The 18956-nt window shown below is 46.3% G+C and overlaps 1 long non-coding RNA gene across 5 annotated transcripts in view; it reads left to right on the forward strand.

Annotated features, from left to right (window-relative positions):
• Window positions 1-18956, forward strand: part of LOC138770140 (uncharacterized) — a 181352-nt gene that overhangs the window by 11597 nt on the left and 150799 nt on the right. For all 5 annotated transcript variants that reach the window (XR_011359406.1, XR_011359408.1, XR_011359407.1 and 2 more), the window contains one exon: window positions 6780-6860. This is a non-coding gene — a long non-coding RNA (uncharacterized lncRNA). The remainder of the gene's footprint in view (window positions 1-6779; window positions 6861-18956) is intronic.

Consider the following 18956-nt stretch of genomic DNA (forward strand, 5'->3'; position numbering starts at 1 on the left):
AAAACACCCAGAGTGCACCCAACATGGAGGCTTTATGACTGATGGGAAGAGCAGTGACTCACATAGTAACTAGGGTGCACGGAAGGTGACGGTGCCTGTCTGGACTGTGTGATTCATTACTGGGTGAACCACATATAGAACCATATACATAGCAAATAGGGGAGAGCGAGAAGCTTGATTCTGGGTATAGGATGAAAAAAAAAAAAAATATATATATATATGAGCACCTCTAACCTGGCTAGTTCAGGTCTTGGCCTCCAGCTTTCTGGAATATACATGAGGACAGGACAGTCCGCTCCTTGTAGAGTGCAGTTCTTGGAGCCAGGACCCTGCTGTATCAGGTCTCACCACAGCCATCTGATCCAGCGAGGATGATGCTGGTGACCTAAGCGTCTTCTGATCCAACACAGGATGAAGATACTGGCTGTCAACAGATCCAGAGTCACGTATGGAATGGGGATCTGGAGGAGAGAGCAGCGTCTGCAATGTCCTGTGAAAATGAAGGATCTACTGAGTGGATGATGCAGGGTGAAGGGGGATCTGCTGAGCGAGTGATGTAGGGTTAGTGGGATCTGCTGAGCAGGTGATGCGGGAGTGTTAGAGGGATCTGCTAAGCAGGTGATGCAAGAGTGTTATGCTGCGTTTACACGGAACGATTATCGTGCGAATTTGCACGATAACGGTCGAATACGAACGATAATCGTATGTGTAAACGCAGCGAACGATCAACGATTGATCTTTCAGCAGGTTCTCAAATCATCGTTCGCAAAAAATACGCAGATCGTTCCATGTGAACAGTCGTTCGCCGATTTATCCAATGTGTGACATAGGCTTAAGCGATCGCAAAACGAATTTCCGTACGATATATCGTACCGTCTAAACGCTGATCGTTATGAAAAAAACCCTGTTACTCCGACATCGTTAATCGTACGATCGGGCGAATTATCGTTCCGTGTAATGGTAGCATTAGAGGGATCTGCTGAGCGGGTGATGGAGGGTCAGAAGGATCTGCTGAGTGGGTGATGGAGGGTTAGAGGGATCTGCAGCAGGGGTTGGGGGCCCCCACAACTGCAGTACTGTATATCGGGTCTGCGCCCACAGGGACAGAGCCAGCAAGATTAGGGGCCGTGTTATTGCCTCTTGCAGGGGTGGATAGGGGTCAGGTAGCTGAGAGAATTCCTCTGATAAGAGACTTTTATGTTTTTGTTACTGTTTTTGTGTCTTGCTCTGGTGGAGATGGCGCTCGGGCGTAGCCTGTAATTATGGCTGACAATACAGCCAAGGAGCTAACAATTGGATTAGGTGATTATTGGGTAATAGGAAATGCTAATATTCTGTGAACAAGTGTCCTCTTGTTGATCCGGCTCAGGAGTCTCCCCCATCCCCTGCAGACACATAAGCCTCCGCCATTTATGATCCCAGGATTCCTGCTCAGTCATTTCATCATTTCACACCAGTTAACCCTCTAATGCCTCATTGACCCCATCATATTCCTAGGATGGCATTACTGACAGGAGGCACTATTCCAGTGATAGAGACACCCAATGTCAAGGCCCTATTACATGGAATAATTATCGGCCGTTATGTTGCCCCGTGTAGTCACAGCCCCGCCCCTCCCCTGTATATCATGTGTATAGAGAAGTAGTCACAGCCCCACCCCCTGTATATCATGTGTATAAAGAGGTAGTCACAGCTCCTCCCTCTGTATATCATGTGTATAGAGATGTAGTCACAGCCCCGCCCCCTGTATATCATGTGTATAGAGATGTAGTCACAGCCCCGCCCCCTGTATATCATGTGTATAGAGAGGTAGTTACAGCCCCACCCCCTGGATGACATCACTGCTATAATGACATGTGATCACAGCCCCGCCCATGCTGTGGCCTTATCTGTCTATATGTGCTGTCATCTTTCGGATACACTTGCGGTCGGTGTTACTCTATGGACGGGAATGTTCCGGCACTGACGCCTCCTGCACACATAACCTTATCACTTATCTCTTATGATTCAGAAAACCGGAAAGCAAAAAAAGTGTCTGATAATGTGTTGTGGGTGGATTGTGAGGACTGTGTTAGAGCTGGGAGGATGTGGAAGCCTTGTATGTCAGGACTCATTGCTCTTCCACCTGTCACATATATATGTCTACCTGACTCCTGAAATGCTAATGTATAACCCAGCATATCCATAGACATATCCATACACACAAGTACAAAGATCCCGGCCTGGATATCGTATAGCTGAAAGATAGAACAATTGTCATACAAAGCAAACAACCATCAATATCTACGAGTTACAGAAGCCCATAGGCAGTTTCGGGCGGTAGCCCGGGGCCCTGAGCTCCTGGGGGGCCCATGGCCACCCAAAAAGACTTATATTTTCAGTCGTGTATTGTCTCATGGCTACAGTTCGGCCATGATTTACAAAAAAAAATGTTGCTGCTTTCTTACCGCAATTTTGCACAGATCAGGGCATCATGACATTATCTATCCCGTACTATGAGCAACACGCTAGTTCTGCCATAGGTTTAGTCTGGGTTGGGGGTGGGGGCCCAGGCTTGGTGAACAGCCCGGGGCCTATGTTAATTTAATCCTCCCCTGCCTATAGGGATGGCAGGATGTATAGCACAGCTTCATGGTGCCGTCCTGTACATCAGCAACCTGTCAGAATGGGATTGCAGTATATATGAGCACTGATGGACACCGGCCCCTTTGTCTTTAGTGGCCTGAATGTAGTCGGCTAGGGACTAATGGTGTGGGTGTGTTTACACAGAGATTTATTTGACAGATCTTTGAAGCCAAAGCCAGGAACAGACTATAAACAGGGAGCAGGTCATAAAGGAAAGACTGAGATTTCTCCTCTTCTCAACTTCATTCCTGGCTTTGGCTTAATAAATCTGTCAGATAAATCTCTCTGTGTAAACGCACCATTAGGCTCCTATTAGATTAATAGATTTTTAACAATTAACAATAAATAATTGCATACAAGATTGTTTAACGTTACTCTGAAATCGTTCACTATATTACACAGAACGATGGACGTTAGTTACGATTGTTACAAAGCTAGCTATTGCGTTCATTTACCCATCTGGCCCGGGCCCATCCATGCCAGTATACAGGATGTCCCCATCCCAAGCAGAGGTAGGAAAGTCCATAACATGGAAACTGATGCAAATGTATAGAATAAGAAATATACACACGTTCATTGCTGGGTCGTCCTTACTAAGGGTCCTATTAGACAAAGTGGTTTTTAACGGACCCTGAAATCGTTCACCGTGTTACACAGAACGATATTCGTTTACTCCATCTGATCTCAGCAAAAGAATAGCCGATGTGGATTATACTGAACGTTTAGCCAATGATTTTAGGCTCAGATCGCAATCATTGATCAACAACACATGAAAGATCATTGCCTGCAATCAATTACACCAACGATTATCGTTTAAATTTGAACGATATAACGATTTTCCAAAGGATAATGGCTTCATTTGTCACCTATCCCGCTCCTGCTCAGACCCCCCCATGTGCTATTTGTCACTTTCTTCCTGTCCCATTGAGCAGAGCTGTGAAAGTATCAGGAGGGAGGAAGTGTGTGTTGTCTCTTGTGTGGTGGTGGTGGGGGGATGGGGGGGAGAAGGTGTCAGGGACACATGGCCGGGGAGGGGGCTACTATCATTACCATTAGATTATTATTGCCCCCGGCTTCTGTTCAGAATGGTATAATCAGACGCTATTACTATGATGTTACTGTGTGTACTGTGTAGCTATGTACAGCACTGCAGAATATGTTGGTGCTATATAAATAAATCATGTGAGGGGTTGGGAGTGGGACTCGCTCAGGCACTTGATGAACATTTGTCTTTAAAGTTGTCATGGATGGTTCTCTAAGAGGAAAGTCCTGGCAAATCTCATGGACATCCAGGACTGCCATCATGGAGATCAGGGACATAGAGGCGACTGCACGAGCTTGTGAGCCAGCGTAGAGACTGGCACAGTGCGGAGGTGGGGGGCGCCCCTCATCATTATTGCTTTCTGTGTCACACACATCAGGTGTTAATAGAGCTGTGAAGACCCCCGACCCTCCCTGTAAGCTTATCACACTCAGTAATAGCTCTGTTTTAATCTACACCACTGGTCTCCTATGTGTGATTACCCAGCTGATGCAAAACTACAACTCCCAGCATGCCCTGCCACTGAGTTCTAAGACTTGTTGCTTTGCAGCACTTGGAGATTGACACGTCAAGGATCAGTGATCTACAGAAACATATTAAAGTCTATAGGAGCTATAGCTGGTGCTGCGGAAGGGGGGGGGCTGACTTATGGGCTCTCCGCAGCATCAGAGATTCTCTACTCTATCATCTCACAGATTTGCCATTCAGGACCCTGAGAAAAGTTGTGTGAGCTTAGAGGGCGGTTTTCACCTGTCTGTTCTACAGATATAAATAGACAATTACTTAATATTATCAAGGGGGGTGACCCCAGGACTTGTATAGATGTATAGATGGGGGCTATATATGTGTGAATGTGGTATATATGTATATATATATATATATATATATATATGTATATATATATATATAGCGAGAGATGGGGTTATATATGTGGACCCTCAGAGCTGCAAGGATGATGTGCTCTGGTTATTGGGGTTCAGCCGGGGTCCGGGATGATGGATGCCGCAGTGAATTGGAGGAGGCCGCCTCTGCCGCTGTACTATCAGCTGGGCTCTTCCTGTGTGGTTACAGGTGTCAGGAAATCTGATCTGTCACCATTGAGCTGGAGCACAGCTTCTCTTTGTAGTGAGCTCAGCCGACTGTAGCATAATTCCAGCTTCCGATGACTTGTGACAAGCAGCTGCCCCAAGAATGCACCCCAGGAAACACACCTGGATTTTGGGGGACACAAACACTACAGAGGAACAGCTGCCTGAAAGCCCCGGTGCAAAAACCACATCCGAACCAGCTCCTCTGTGCCAAGGATGTCACAGGCCTAGGAAAAAGATGTATATGTAGATGTATACCATATATAAGATGATGACATCACAATGTATAGGATAATGACATCACAGTGTGTAATGACATCACAGTGTATAGGATGATGACATCACAGTGTATAAGATAATGACTTTACCGTGTATAGGATGATGACATCACAGTGTATAGGATGATGACATCACAGTGTATAGGATGATGACATCACAGTGTAAAGGTAATGACATAACAGTGTATAGGATGATGACATCACAGTGTATAGGATAATGACATCACAGTGTATAGGATGATGACATCACAGTGTATAGGATGATGACATCACAGTGTATAAGATAATGACATCACAGTGTATAGGATAGTGGCATCACAGTGTATAGGATAATGGCATCACGGTGTATAGGATGATGACATCACAGTGTATAAGATAATGACATCACAGTGTATAGGATAATGGCATCACAGTGTATAGGATGATGACATCACAGTGTAAAGGTAATGACATAACAGTGTATAGGATGATGACATCACAGTGTATAGGATAATGACATCACAGTGTATAGGATGATGACATCACAGTGTATAGGATGATGACATCACAGTGTATAAGATAATGACATCACAGTGTATAGGATAGTGGCATCACAGTGTATAGGATAATGACATCACAGTGTATAGGATAATGACATCACAGTGTATAGGATGATGACATCACAGTGTATAGGCTGATGACATCACAGTGTATTGGCGTATGACATCACAGTGTATAGGCTGATGACATCACAGTGTATAGGCTTATGACATCACATTGTATAGGCTGATGACATCACAGTGTATTGGCGTATGACATCACAGTGTATAGGCTGATGACATCACAGTGTATAGGCTTTTGACATCACAGTGTATAGGCTGATGACATCACAGTGTATAGGCTGATGACATCACATTATAAGATGATAATGTATAGCATCATGATATATACTGATACAATGATGTTACAATGTGTTACATTGTGTTACAATGAATGATACAAACATATAATAAATATATATATATATATATATATATATATATATGATGTCATAGTGTATAAGAAAAGCTGTGTTGTGTCCTCACAATGATGTCATACTATACATTACTGTCTTATGAGCTGTGACATCACCCGATGCAGTGTTACATCATCATGTACATTGTATAGTATAATGATGTCGCTGTGTATCTGATATCATTTATCTTCACATGTGCTATAGTGGGGACCCGGTCACCCCTGAGCACCACTGCATGGGGGGGCTGCATTATATTTACATAGCTGGAAACCATCTCCCCCCACGGGAGACCAGACGCCATGTTGTGGCCCTGTCTACATACAGTGGGGTCATTTACTTCCTGTCTATCGGACACCAGCATCATCACTCACTGTCACCAAATGGGCAAATCTATATCCTGGTGACCCTGAGCTGGTGGGAGAAGGCAAAGTCCAGCAGCATCCACACGATGTAACGTTGTATCTTGCCTGGATGCTTCAATAAATTTGTGAAGATTACTGAACCTGTGTGGATGCTGCTGGACTTTGCCTTCTCTGAACTCTGTTTACCGGCTACTACTGGGATCTTAGCCGTAGCAGCGTGCATCCCCTAGGCATAAGACTTGGGTCTATCTGGTGCTGTTGGAACCTCCTCCTGTTTTCCATCCTGAGCTGGTGGGTTCTTTCCTGCATGGAGACCAGGGGCTTCATCCCTGTATGGTTTATATGGTCATTCAGTAATATGTTTTATCATTTGTGTTACTTGACATTTAGGGCTCGGCGGCTGCCTAGGCTGTCTATGATGGATGCAGATCAGCACGACTTCCTCTGAACAATCCGCAAAGGGTAAACCAGGTAAGAAGGCTGAACCCTCATTCCTTATAATAGAGAATAAGGTTTATAAAAGCTTTGGCTGTTCAGGCATGATGGGGGTTGTAGTTCTACAACAGCTGGGGGCGGTTAGGTAGGTTATCTCCTGCCCTTTGCGGAGTGTGAATGTCTCCCGCCATGTAATGGAGGCTCCAGGTGAGAACACTATGATTAGCTCCTTAAGCATTGATAACACAGGCAGCTATTGTTGTGCCAGGAAGTGTAAAGTGACCTCCACGCTGTGAGCCGGTAACACGACCTTCAGAGGAGGCGGCCGGACACGCTTCCACGCACACCGAGAAGTGAACGATTCAGGGGGACGCTCAGCCATGATTCCCATCAGATCTGCGGCCATTGTCCGCTCTGTGGATAGTCACGGCTGATGGAGATGATCTCTATGTGACAGATGCTTCCACTCTGGCCTCTCTGACACTGCTGATATACAGATAACATGAGATGGATCCGGACACTTGGAATCCATACGCCAGTCACGCGTATGCCGCCAATTCAGTCACGATTCAGTCAGTACCATTGCCAACCAACAGGCCGACATATACAATGTGTGGTCACCTGACTGTAATACAGCCGAGTTATAGATGACCAGGATTTATAGCTGTAATACCAGTGCACTAACACAGAGTACATCCCCTGCCCACCCTCCTGTACTGTTAAAGGGGGTGTCCAGGCATAGAAAAACATGTCCGCTTTCTTCCAGAAACAGCATCTCCCCTTTCCTCGGGTGTGGAGCTGAGTTGTGATGTTTTTGCTAGAAAGTAGCTGTGCTTTTTCTAATCCTGGATAACCCTCTTAAAGGGGTTCGGCAATTGTTTACTTCTCTTTCAAATCAGCTGGTGTCAAAAAGCTATACAAATTTGTTAATTACTTTTATTTAATAGTCTGCAGTCTTCCAGCACTTATCAGCTACTGTATGTCCTGCATCTAGTGGTTTATTCTCTCCATTCTGACACAGTGCTCTCTGCTGCCACCTCAGTCCATGTCAGGAACTGTCCAGAGCAGCAGCAAATCCCCATAGGAACCTCTCCTGCTCTGGACAGTTCCTGACATGGACAGAGGTGGCAGCAGAGAGCACTGTGTCAGACTGGAAAAAACACACCACTACCTGCAGGACATACAGCATCCGATAAGTACTGGATGACTGGAGATTATTAAATAAAAGTAAAATTTCTTTAACTTTCTGACACTGGTTGATTTGAAAGAAAAAAAAATGCAGGAGTTCCTGTGTCTGCCTGCACTTTTGTTCTGGAATACAGTTTCTGCACCAGGCAGCTCAGGATGAAAGGCTCTATGGAGCGGCGTCACTGTATCCAGCCCAGGCTATCCCCAGCAACGACACAAATCTCTCTCCGATCCTGTTTTCTTCAATGTATCAGTCTGTATAGCTCACAGAGGCCTAGACTGTGCGTGGTTGTAACAAACCCTCAGCTGTGAGAAGTATTACACCTTCACGGGTATTTAGTCTCTGGGTAGATAGGTGTTGGCTGAAGCCGATGGTTTGTCTTCGCCGGCCGGCCATCATAGTGTATAGGGGCCCTGTATCTATCTGCCAGTGGCATCGTTGGGGGTGAAGGGGATTGGCCACGTTGTACTTTAGCTGTTCCTGGCGAATAGACAGTGGCTATGCCTTTCCATTGACAATGCACGACCGATCAGACGAGCCCATTGTACCTGTGTATGGAAGGATCAGGAGCTTTGGTTTTCACTCACTGACATCTATCCATCAGTCCCCTCCATGTATTGCAGTTGGCGTGGCGGATACGTAGGTGTGAGCGCTCCTACATCTATATAACCTGCACATTGTTCTTTGGAGGCTTTGATGTGCTTGTACATATCACCCATTATCAGGGACAAATATTACCACAGAGGCTTCTGCTATTGTGTGACCCGCAGCAGCTGCGGAGGACGTGACGTTGTGAAGAGCTCAGCACTTCATCCATCTTGAGGTGTCACCCCCTCCTCCCATCGCCGGCGATGTCTGAACAGCTTTGAACTTCCATCCACACTGACACCGCGTTGGTATGTTCAAGGCCAGGAGGCACCACTCCGTAGTTTTACAGCACAACACCTGGATTAGAGGCTCTGCGAGCTGCGCCATTCTCCACCCAACCAGTAGAACAGGGTTGGCCTGTAGATATTTACCAAGGTGAACATTTCTCTCGGGGGGTGGGGGGGTCATTGCTCGTAATCCTGTAACTTCACACAGGAGACAGGTCGCTGCGGCATGAGACTTGTTTATATAGAGGCCGCTGCAGGCGCGGGTCGTAAACCTTTGGTTTTTATTTTTTTAATACTATAATCCAGGTAGCTGATGGATGGATTTACAGCTCTGTCGAGGGGGCATCCATTCCCAGCCGCACAGTCACCTGGGCCTTCACGGCACAGTCTCTGGTGTCGCCCCTCCGCACAGTCACCTTAGCTGTAATTCCCGGTGACGGAGCAGACGCCATTGCTTTGTGTTTCTTGTTTGTCACCATAAAGGCTGTAAATGGTCTGACACACAAAACAGCGGGGAGATGACTACCTGTGCCCGAGGTTTACTGTGCACGGTGGTGACTAAGGGTCCTATTAGACTAAGCCATTTCTTGTTTTCTCCGACTTATAATTGCAAATGTCCTAAAATTGTTCACCATGATACACAGAGCAATAGTTGTTAGTTAGGATGGTATTACCGATAGTTTGCCCATTCTAGTATGTGAATGATCTTTCAAATCAGCTGGTCAGAAAGTTATATAGATTTGTATTTTTAAAAATTTCCAGTCTTTCAGTACTTATCAGCTGCTTTATGTCCTGCAGGGAGTGGTGTATTCTCTCTAGTCTAACACAGTGTTCTCTGCTGCCACCTCTGTCCATATCAGGAACTGGCCAGAGCAGGAGAGGTTTTCTATGGGGATTTTCTGCTGCTCAGGACAGTTCCTGACATGGACAGAGGTGGCAGCAGAGAGCATTGTGTCAGACTGGAGAGAATACACCACTTCCTGCAGGACATACAGCAGCTGATAAGTACTGGACAACTGGACAACTAAAAAGAAGTAAATTACAAATCTCTCAAGCTTTCTGACACCAGCTGTTTTGAAAGAAAAAGATTTTTGCCGGAGTACCCCTTTATCCAGAGCAGTCACATTTTGGCCCTGGTGCTTGTTTAGTGCATATATCATCAACCAGTGTCAGAAAGATCATCCCAGCCAGATGCAGTACAGGCCGCACGCTCCATAGCGTGCACTGATGGGGTTTTCTGAGGCCGCTATTCTCTGAATAGCAGCCACAGAAAACTGACATGTCAGTATACTATGTGTATGTATATATGTACTATGTGTATACACTCTGGCCGGGATTCCTTTAGAAGGTACCACTACGTTAGTTCTGTAGTAATCACGGCTGTTGTTACAATGACCATGATTATTACAAAACTTACGCAGTGGGAACATGGCCTACTATATCTCTCACACCTTAAAGGGGATGTCCAAAAAAAACAACAACTTATCACCTATCAACAGAATCAGGAGCCCGACCACCAGAACATCAACAAATCAAGAAGAAGGGGGAGGGAATGGAGCGGCTTAAAGGTCAGACCCTTATAGATCACATATGATATGTGATAATAACTCAAGTGTAAAGCGCTGTGGCGTATGTTGTCACCCTATAAATAACGGTGACTCTGTGGAATCGCTATATCTGTTTTTGGTTATGGGTTATTGCTCTGATCTGTGACATCATCACTAGGGCGGGACCAATGAAGTGATGTCACAGCGGCTTCAGTGACTGCAGATTCCACCTCCGCTGTTTTTTTACTGCTCAATCAGTGTCAGGCTGGAGCCATAAAGCCTCTGGACTCAGGATGTGCTTCCTTCATTTACAGTTTGGTACAATAGAGTCCTGAGGCTCTAAGAAGAGTAAAGGACCCCAGGTGTCCCCGATGCACTTCACGCCATCTTGCCATCATTTGTTTATGTGAGCCCGGATGGAGAAGTAAAGAACGGGGCACGTCGGCCCTCCAGCTGTTACAAAACTACAATGCCCACCATGCCTGGACAGCCAAAGCTTCGCTGGGCATTGTAGTTATGCAACAGCTGGAGGGCCGAAGGTTCCCATCGCAGTTTCCACAGTCCCACCATTGGGTCCCCATTTGACTGTGTAACATACAGGTCCCTGTGACACGCTGGCAGCCGGAATACTTCTTACTGAATGTCACAGCTAAGATAAAGCAAATGTCAAGATAACAGAATAAGGAAAGAGGAGAGACCGCCGGCGGCGGCTGCGGCAGACATGAAAGGGCTGAGGAAGAAGCTTTATCTAAAGCAAATACAACCCCGACCACAAGAGAGCAAGGGCACCTGAGCAAAGGAAGACCTATTTATACCACAGCCCCCTGTCATGGCAGATCAAGGGTCCCCGTCACCCCCACACTTCCTTCCTGAACTCTGGATTAGGAGAATGTTCCATTTGTGGCCTCCGCACATGTTCTCAGCCGCATTCCCAATAACAAGCAGCCTACAATCCAAGGGGAATAGGAACCATCAGCTACACAAGTCTGACCTGCCACAGGGTATGCTGGGACTTGTAGTCATTGTTGCATCCTGGGTAGAGGGGTTCCCGCTTGTAGTGAATGAAGCTCTCAGGACCCCTTTCTTCCCCCTAAGACAAGCAGTTTTCTTTCTCCTGCTGCTTCCATTGACCCTAATACCCCCAAGGCGTTGCAGTCTGATTGTGACTTGAATGTCATTTAAAGGATCAGAGGATCCCCCTCTATGAACAAACCGCTCCATAATGGAGGATTTATTAATCCCCAATGTCCTAACACCCTGACAATCCGCTCATGTCACACCCGGCAACGGCAGGGGGCTCATCCCTCCACAAAGAGTTAAATCATCAGTAATCCCTGCTCTCCATCACAGGGGGCCGCCTCTAGATCATTCCCATAATAGACTCAGAGCTGCACAGTGAAAGCTGCATTATAGAAATACAGCTCTGGGGTTCTCCAAAAACTTCATTCTACAAGATTAGAGCTATAAGAGTGGACACATTCTCTAGGTGTGTGTTATAACCCCACAGCAAGTGTAAATAGAAAAAAAGTATATATATATGTGTGTGTGTGTGCGTGGGGGTAGATATAATTATATAGTCACAAAATAGTGCAAAGCTAAGGGATGGCAATATATATGGCATATACACCACACTTGGAACTATGTACAGGGATGTACGGCATATACACTATGCCTGAAACCATGTACAGGGATATACGACATATACACCACGCTTGGAACTATGTACAGGGATGTACGGCATATACCCTATGCCTGAAACCATGTACAGGGATATACGACATATACACCACGCTTGGAACTATGTACAGGGATATACGGCATATACACCATGCCTGAAACCATGTATAGGGATATACAGCATTTACACTACGCATGGAAGTGTGTACAGGGAGGGTATGTACAATGCAGGGACCCAATTCACAGGTTAATGCTGTGTGCCAACCCTACTCGGAAGGTATGTACCATGCAAACAGCCACCTGGAAGGTAAAAGCTGTTTGGAAGGTCATTGACATATAGAAAGACAACCTGGAAGGTAAGTGACATATAGAAAGAAAACCTGGAAGGTAAGTGACATACAGTGAGACAACCTGAAAGGTAAGTGGCATACAGAGAGACAACCTGGAAGGCAAGTGACATACAGAGAGACAACCTGAAAGGTAAGTGGCATACAGAGAGACAACCTGGAAGGCAAGTGACATACAGAGAGACAACCTGGAAGGCAAGTGACATACAGAGAGACAACCTGGAAGGTAAGGGACTTATGCAGAGATAATCTGAAAGGTAAGTGCTATATCCAGAGTGGACCTGGAAAGTAAGGGTCCTTTTGTATTAATCATTCTTTGATCAGTGAGATAAGCGCTTATTTGCACTGCCTTTAGAAGGCACAGTTAATTGAGCGCCACCGGGCCACATGAAGGATCACTGTATCATTCATGCGGTCATTTAAATCTATTGCTGTCAGACACTCATCCCCTATGTATATGTTAAAGTCTGCACAAAAGATGTGATCAGCCAAGGATCAGGCATTTTCCCCCTCACCTTTACACTGTCCAATTATCAGCCAAAGAAGCGTCTCTAGCAGCGCTCCTGGCCGATAAAGGGTCTTAAGTGCCATATACAGTGCCCACCTGGAAGGGAAGTGACATATACAGAGCCCAACCTGGAAGGTAAGTGACATATACAGAGCCCAACTGGAAGATAAGTGACATATACAGAGCCCACCTGGAAGGTAAGTGACATATACAGAGCCCAACCTGGAAGATAAGTGACATATACAGAGCCCACCTGGAAGATAAGTGACATATACAGAGCCCACCTGGAAGGTAAGTGACATGTACAGAGCCAACCTGGAAGATAAGTGACATATACAGAGCCCACCTGGAAGGTAAGTGACATGTACAGAGCCAACCTGGAAGGTAAGTGACATGTACAGAGCCAACCTGGAAGGTAAGTGACATATACAGAGCCAACCTGGAAGGTAAGTGACATATAAAGAGCCAACCTGGAAGGTGAGTGACATATACAGAGCCAACCTGGAAGGTAAGTGACATATACAGAGCCAACCTGGAAGGTAAGTGCCATATACAGAGCCAGCCTGTAGGTAAGTGGCATATACAGCGCCCACCTGGAAGGTAAGTGACATATACAGTGCCCACCGGGAAGGTAAGTGCCATATACAGTGCCCACCTGGAAGGTAAGTGCCATATACAGAGCCCACCTGGAAGGTAAGTGCCATATACAGAGCCCTCCTGGAAGGTAAGTGACATATACAGAGCCAACCTGGAAGGTAAGTGCTATATGCAGTGCCCACCTGGAAGGTAAGTGACATATACAGAGCCCACCTGGAAGGTAAGTGACATGTACAGAGCCAACCTGGAAGGTAAGTGACATATACAGAGCCAACCTGGAAGGTGAGTGACATATACAGAGCCCACCTGGAAGGTAAGTGACATGTACAGAGCCAACCTGGAAGGTAAGTGACATATACAGAGCCAACCTGGAAGGTAAGTGACATATACAGAGCCAACCTGGAAGGTAAGTGACATATACAGAGCCAACCTGGAAGGTAAGTGACATATACAGAGCCCACCGGGAAGGAAGGGACATGTACAGAGCCAACCTGGAAGGAAGGGACATATACAGAGCCCACCTGGAAGGTAAGTGACATATACAGAGCCCACCTGGAAGGTAAATGACATGTACAGAGCCAACCTGGAAGGTAAGTGACATATACAGAGCCAACCTGGAAGGTGAGTGACATATACAGAGCCCACCTGGAAGGTAAGTGACATGTACAGAGCCAACCTAGAAGGTAAGTGACATATACAGAGCCAACCTGGAAGGTAAGTGACATATACAGAGCCCACCGGGAAGGAAGGGACATATACAGAGCCAACCTGGAAGGTGAGTGACATGTACAGAGCCAACCTGGAAGGAAGGGACATATACAGAGCCAACCTGGAAGGTAAGTGACATATAAAGAGCCAACCTGGAAGGTGAGTGACATGTACAGAGCCCACCTGGAAGGTGAGTGACATATACAGAGCCCACCTGGAAGGTAAGTGACATATACAGAGCCAACCTGGAAGGTAAGTGCCATATACAGAGCCAGCCTGTAGGTAAGTGGCATATACAGCGCCCACCTGGAAGGTAAGTGACATATACCGTGCCCACCTGGAAGGTAAGTGCCATATACAGAGCCCACCTGGAAGGTAAGTGCCATATACAGAGCCCTCCTGGAAGGTAAGTGACATATACAGAGCCAACCTGGAAGGTAAGTGCTATATGCAATGCACCCTTGGAAGGTATGTGACATAGAGCCCACCTGGAAGGTAAGTGCCATATACAGAGCCCACCTGGAAGGTAAGTGACCTATATAGAGCTTACCTTGAAGATAAGTGCCATATACAGAGCCCACCTGGGAGGTAAGTGACATATACAGAACCCACCTGGGAGGTAAGTGACATATACAGAGCCCAACCTGGAAGGTAAGTGACATATACAGAGCCCACCTGGAAGGTAAGTGACATATACAGAGCCCACCTGGAAGGTAAGTGACATATACAGAGCCCACCTGGAAGGTAAGTGACATATACAGAGCCCACCTGGAAGGTAAGTGACATATACAGAGCCCACCTGGAAGGTAAGTGACATACAGAGCCAACCTGGAAGGTAAGTGACATATACAGAGCCCACCTGGAAGGTAAGTGACATGTACAGAGCCCACCTGGAAGGTAAGTGACATACAGAGCCCACCTGGAAGGTAAGTGACATATACAGAGCCCACCTGGAAGGTAAGTGACATATACAGAGCCCACCTGGAAGGTAAGTGACATATACAGAGCCAATCTGGAAGGTAAGTGCCATATACAGAGCCAGCCTGTAGGTAAGTGGCATATACAGCGCCCACCTGGAAGGTAAGTGACATATACCGTGCCCACCTGGAAGGTAAGTGCCATATACAGAGCCCACCTGGAAGGTAAGTGCCATATACAGAGCCCACCTGGAAGGTAAGTGACCTATATAGACCTTACCTGGAAGATAAGTGCCATATACAGAGCCCACCTGGGAGGTAAGTGACATATACAGAGCCCACCTGGGAGGTAAGTGACATATACAGAGCCCAACCTGGAAGGTAAGTGACATATACAGAGCCCACCTGGAAGGTAAGTGACATATACAGAGCCCACCTGGAAGGTAAGTGACATATACAGAGCCCACCTGGAAGGTACGTGACATATACAGAGCCCACCTGGAAGGTAAGTGACATACAGAGCCAACCTGGAAGGTAAGTGACATATACAGAGCCCACCTGGAAGGTAAGTGACATATACAGAGCCCACCTGGAAGGTAAGTGACATACAGAGCCCACCTGGAAGGTAAGTGACATATACAGAGCCAACCTGGAAGGTAAGTGACATATACAGAGCCAACCTGGAAGGTAAGTGACATATACAGAGCCCACCTGGAAGGTAAGTGACATATACAGAGCCCACCTGGAAGGTAAGTGACATATACAGAGCCCACCTGGAAGGTAAGTGACATATACAGAGCCCACCCAGATTGTAACTACTATATATTGTATTATAAACTGTGCCGTCCGCCATGTTTACACTGGATCTCCTGCTTAAAATTTTTCAAAAACTGCCTAGTTGAAAAATAGGACAAAGCCGTCTGCATTTGTTCTAGAACCTCACGTGTGCCATTCACCTGATGGGCTCTGTGACAGGGGCCCCGTCTCATCCCAAGCGACCCCTGAACTTCCTGTGTGTGTTACCAGGGCCGGTAGTCAGGGCTGAGTGCAATGAAACGGCTGACACTGTGAAAGGCCACGCTCAGGATGGAGAGTCAGCCAGATCCTCTGTCCCGGACCCCGGCCATTCATACAATAAGCCTCCGGCTTCCAGACTATTGTCTCCAAACAAAACAGGAGCTCAGCGCATCCCAGTGTGTACGCCGGCATCCATTACTCCATCCTCTTCCAGAACACCAGGCCTAGTGGTCTGCTAACCCCGTGTGTGCCAGACAGGACATTATTGGATGATTGACAGCATACAGGAGACAGTGAGTGGACTGAGCTATGGATTATAAGTCCTCTGATTGTCGTCTTCTTAGTTCTATCTGTGACTGGGAAAGCTGGGTGACAAGCAGTATGGATGTCATTAAAGCTCAATGGCTGCCCAGCAGTTGGCACCCAGCTTTTCTGGACTGCCTAGTGATAAAAGAGCAAGGAGTGTGTTGCTTGCTCAGGGCTGTTGGAGAGCTGGGTGACCCCTGTGGCAGCTATTGGTGGTTGTCCAGCTTTCCCAGCAGCTAAATGGTGAGGACAATGACCAGTGGCTTGTATAGACTGTGCTGGATGTGTTCTCGGGGGTCCACATTGTCTGCCCTATAATACGGCGGCGTCTGGCTGAGGATATTGGGTGCAGCGGAGCGGCTCTCCACAGTCTCATTCACAGCCATATTGTTCTGGCTCTCTTCCAGCACGGATTCTATATAATCACAAGGAATTCGACCCGGGGAATTTTTCAGCTTTTGTTGTTTTCCGCCTGGAAGCTCATAAAAATGTCCTGTGAATAAGAGAGGGAGGAGCGACAAGCTGGGCAGAAGAGTGACTGTCAAAGAGCTGCCCCAGTCACCCCGGCAGGGGGCCCCTAGAACAGGCTGTGCCCCAGCTACCACACCACATGCACAGAATACATATAAAAACTTTAGCAAAAATTTCTTTTAGCCTTCCGTACAAACAGTATGGCTGCCAAGGGATGTCTCTGTCTGTCTAGAATGGGATCTGCCTAATGGATCAGAGTCCAGGATTCACTCACTATGTCAATGATGTCCGGTATAACTGACCAGTATAGTGGTATCCAGTATTAGGCTACGTTCACACAGAGCAAAGGGGGCGGATTACGCGAGGAAATATTTCCGCCTGAAATCAACTGACGCTGAATTCCGAGCAGAATATAAGCAGAATGTAAGCAGAATCCCTGCGTATTCCGCTAGGAAAGTGTTCAGCTCGTAATCAGCTCTTGCCAAATTCAGCGTGGAATACTCAAGGAATCCGCACTGAATCCGCATGCATTCAGCGCTGAAATTCAGCTGCTTTTGCTCTGTGTGAACGAGCCCTAACTGTGACCAGTATAACAGTGACATAACAGTATAACCATATCCGATATAACTGACCAGTATAATGGTGTCTAGTGTAACTGTGACCAGTATAACATTGTCCAGTATAACTGTAACCAGTATAACTATGTCTGATATGACTGACTTGGATAATGGTGTTTGGTATAATGGTGACAAGTATAACTATGTCCGATATAACTAACTGGTAAAATGGTGTTTGGTATAACTTTGACCAGTATAACGGTAACCAGTATAACGGTGTCCGGTATAACAGTGTCTGGTATAACTGTGACCAGTATAACGGTGTCTGGTATAACAGTGTCTGGTATAACTGTGACCAGTATAACGGTGTCTGGTATAACTGTGACCAGTATAATGGTGTCCAGTATAACAGTGTCTGGTATAACTGTGACCAGTATAATGGTGTCCAGTATAACGGTGACCAGTATAACGGTGTCCGGTATAACTGTGACCAGTATAACGGTGTCCGGTATAACTGTGACCAGTATAACGGTGTCCGGTATAACTGACCAGTATAATGGTATCCAGTATACCTGTGACCAGTATAACGATGTCCGGTATAACTGTGACCAGTATAACGGTGTCTGGTATAACAGTGTCTGGTATAACTGTGACCAGTATAACAGTGTCCGGTATAACTGTGACCAGTATAATGGTGTCCATTATAACAGTGTCTGGTATAACTGTGACCAGTATAACGGTGTCCAGTATAACAGTGTCTGGTATAACGGTGACCAGTATAACTGTGACCAGTATAACGGTGTCCGGTATAACTGTGACCAGTATAATGGTATCCACTATACTTGTGACCAGTATAACGATGTCCGATATAACTGTGACCAGTATAACGGTGTCTGGTATAACAGTGTCTGGTATAACGGTGACCAGTATAACAGTGTCCAGTATAACAGTGTCTGGTATAACGGTGAGCAGTATAACTGTGACCAGTATAACAGTGTCCGGTATAACTGTGACCAGTATAACGGTGTCTGGTATAACAGTGTCTGGTATAACGGTGACCAGTATAACAGTGTCCAGTATAACAGTGTCTGGTATAACGGTGAGCAGTATAACTGTGACCAGTATAACAGTGTCCGGTATAACTGTGACCAGTATAATGGTGTCCAGTATAACAGTGTCTGGTATAACGGTGAGCAGTATAACTGTGACCAGTATAACGGTGTCCGGTATAACTGTGACCAGTATAACGGTGTCTGGTATAACAGTGTCCGGTTTAACTGTGACCAGTATAACGGTGTCCGGTATAACAGTGTCTGGTATAACTGTGACCAGTATAACGGTGTCCGGTATAACTGTGACCAGTATAATGGTGTCCAGTATAACAGTGTCTGGTATAACTGTGTCCGGTATAACGGT

This window comes from Dendropsophus ebraccatus, chromosome 12 (assembly GCF_027789765.1).
Source record: "Dendropsophus ebraccatus isolate aDenEbr1 chromosome 12, aDenEbr1.pat, whole genome shotgun sequence".
Lineage (NCBI taxonomy): Eukaryota > Metazoa > Chordata > Amphibia > Anura > Hylidae > Dendropsophus > Dendropsophus ebraccatus.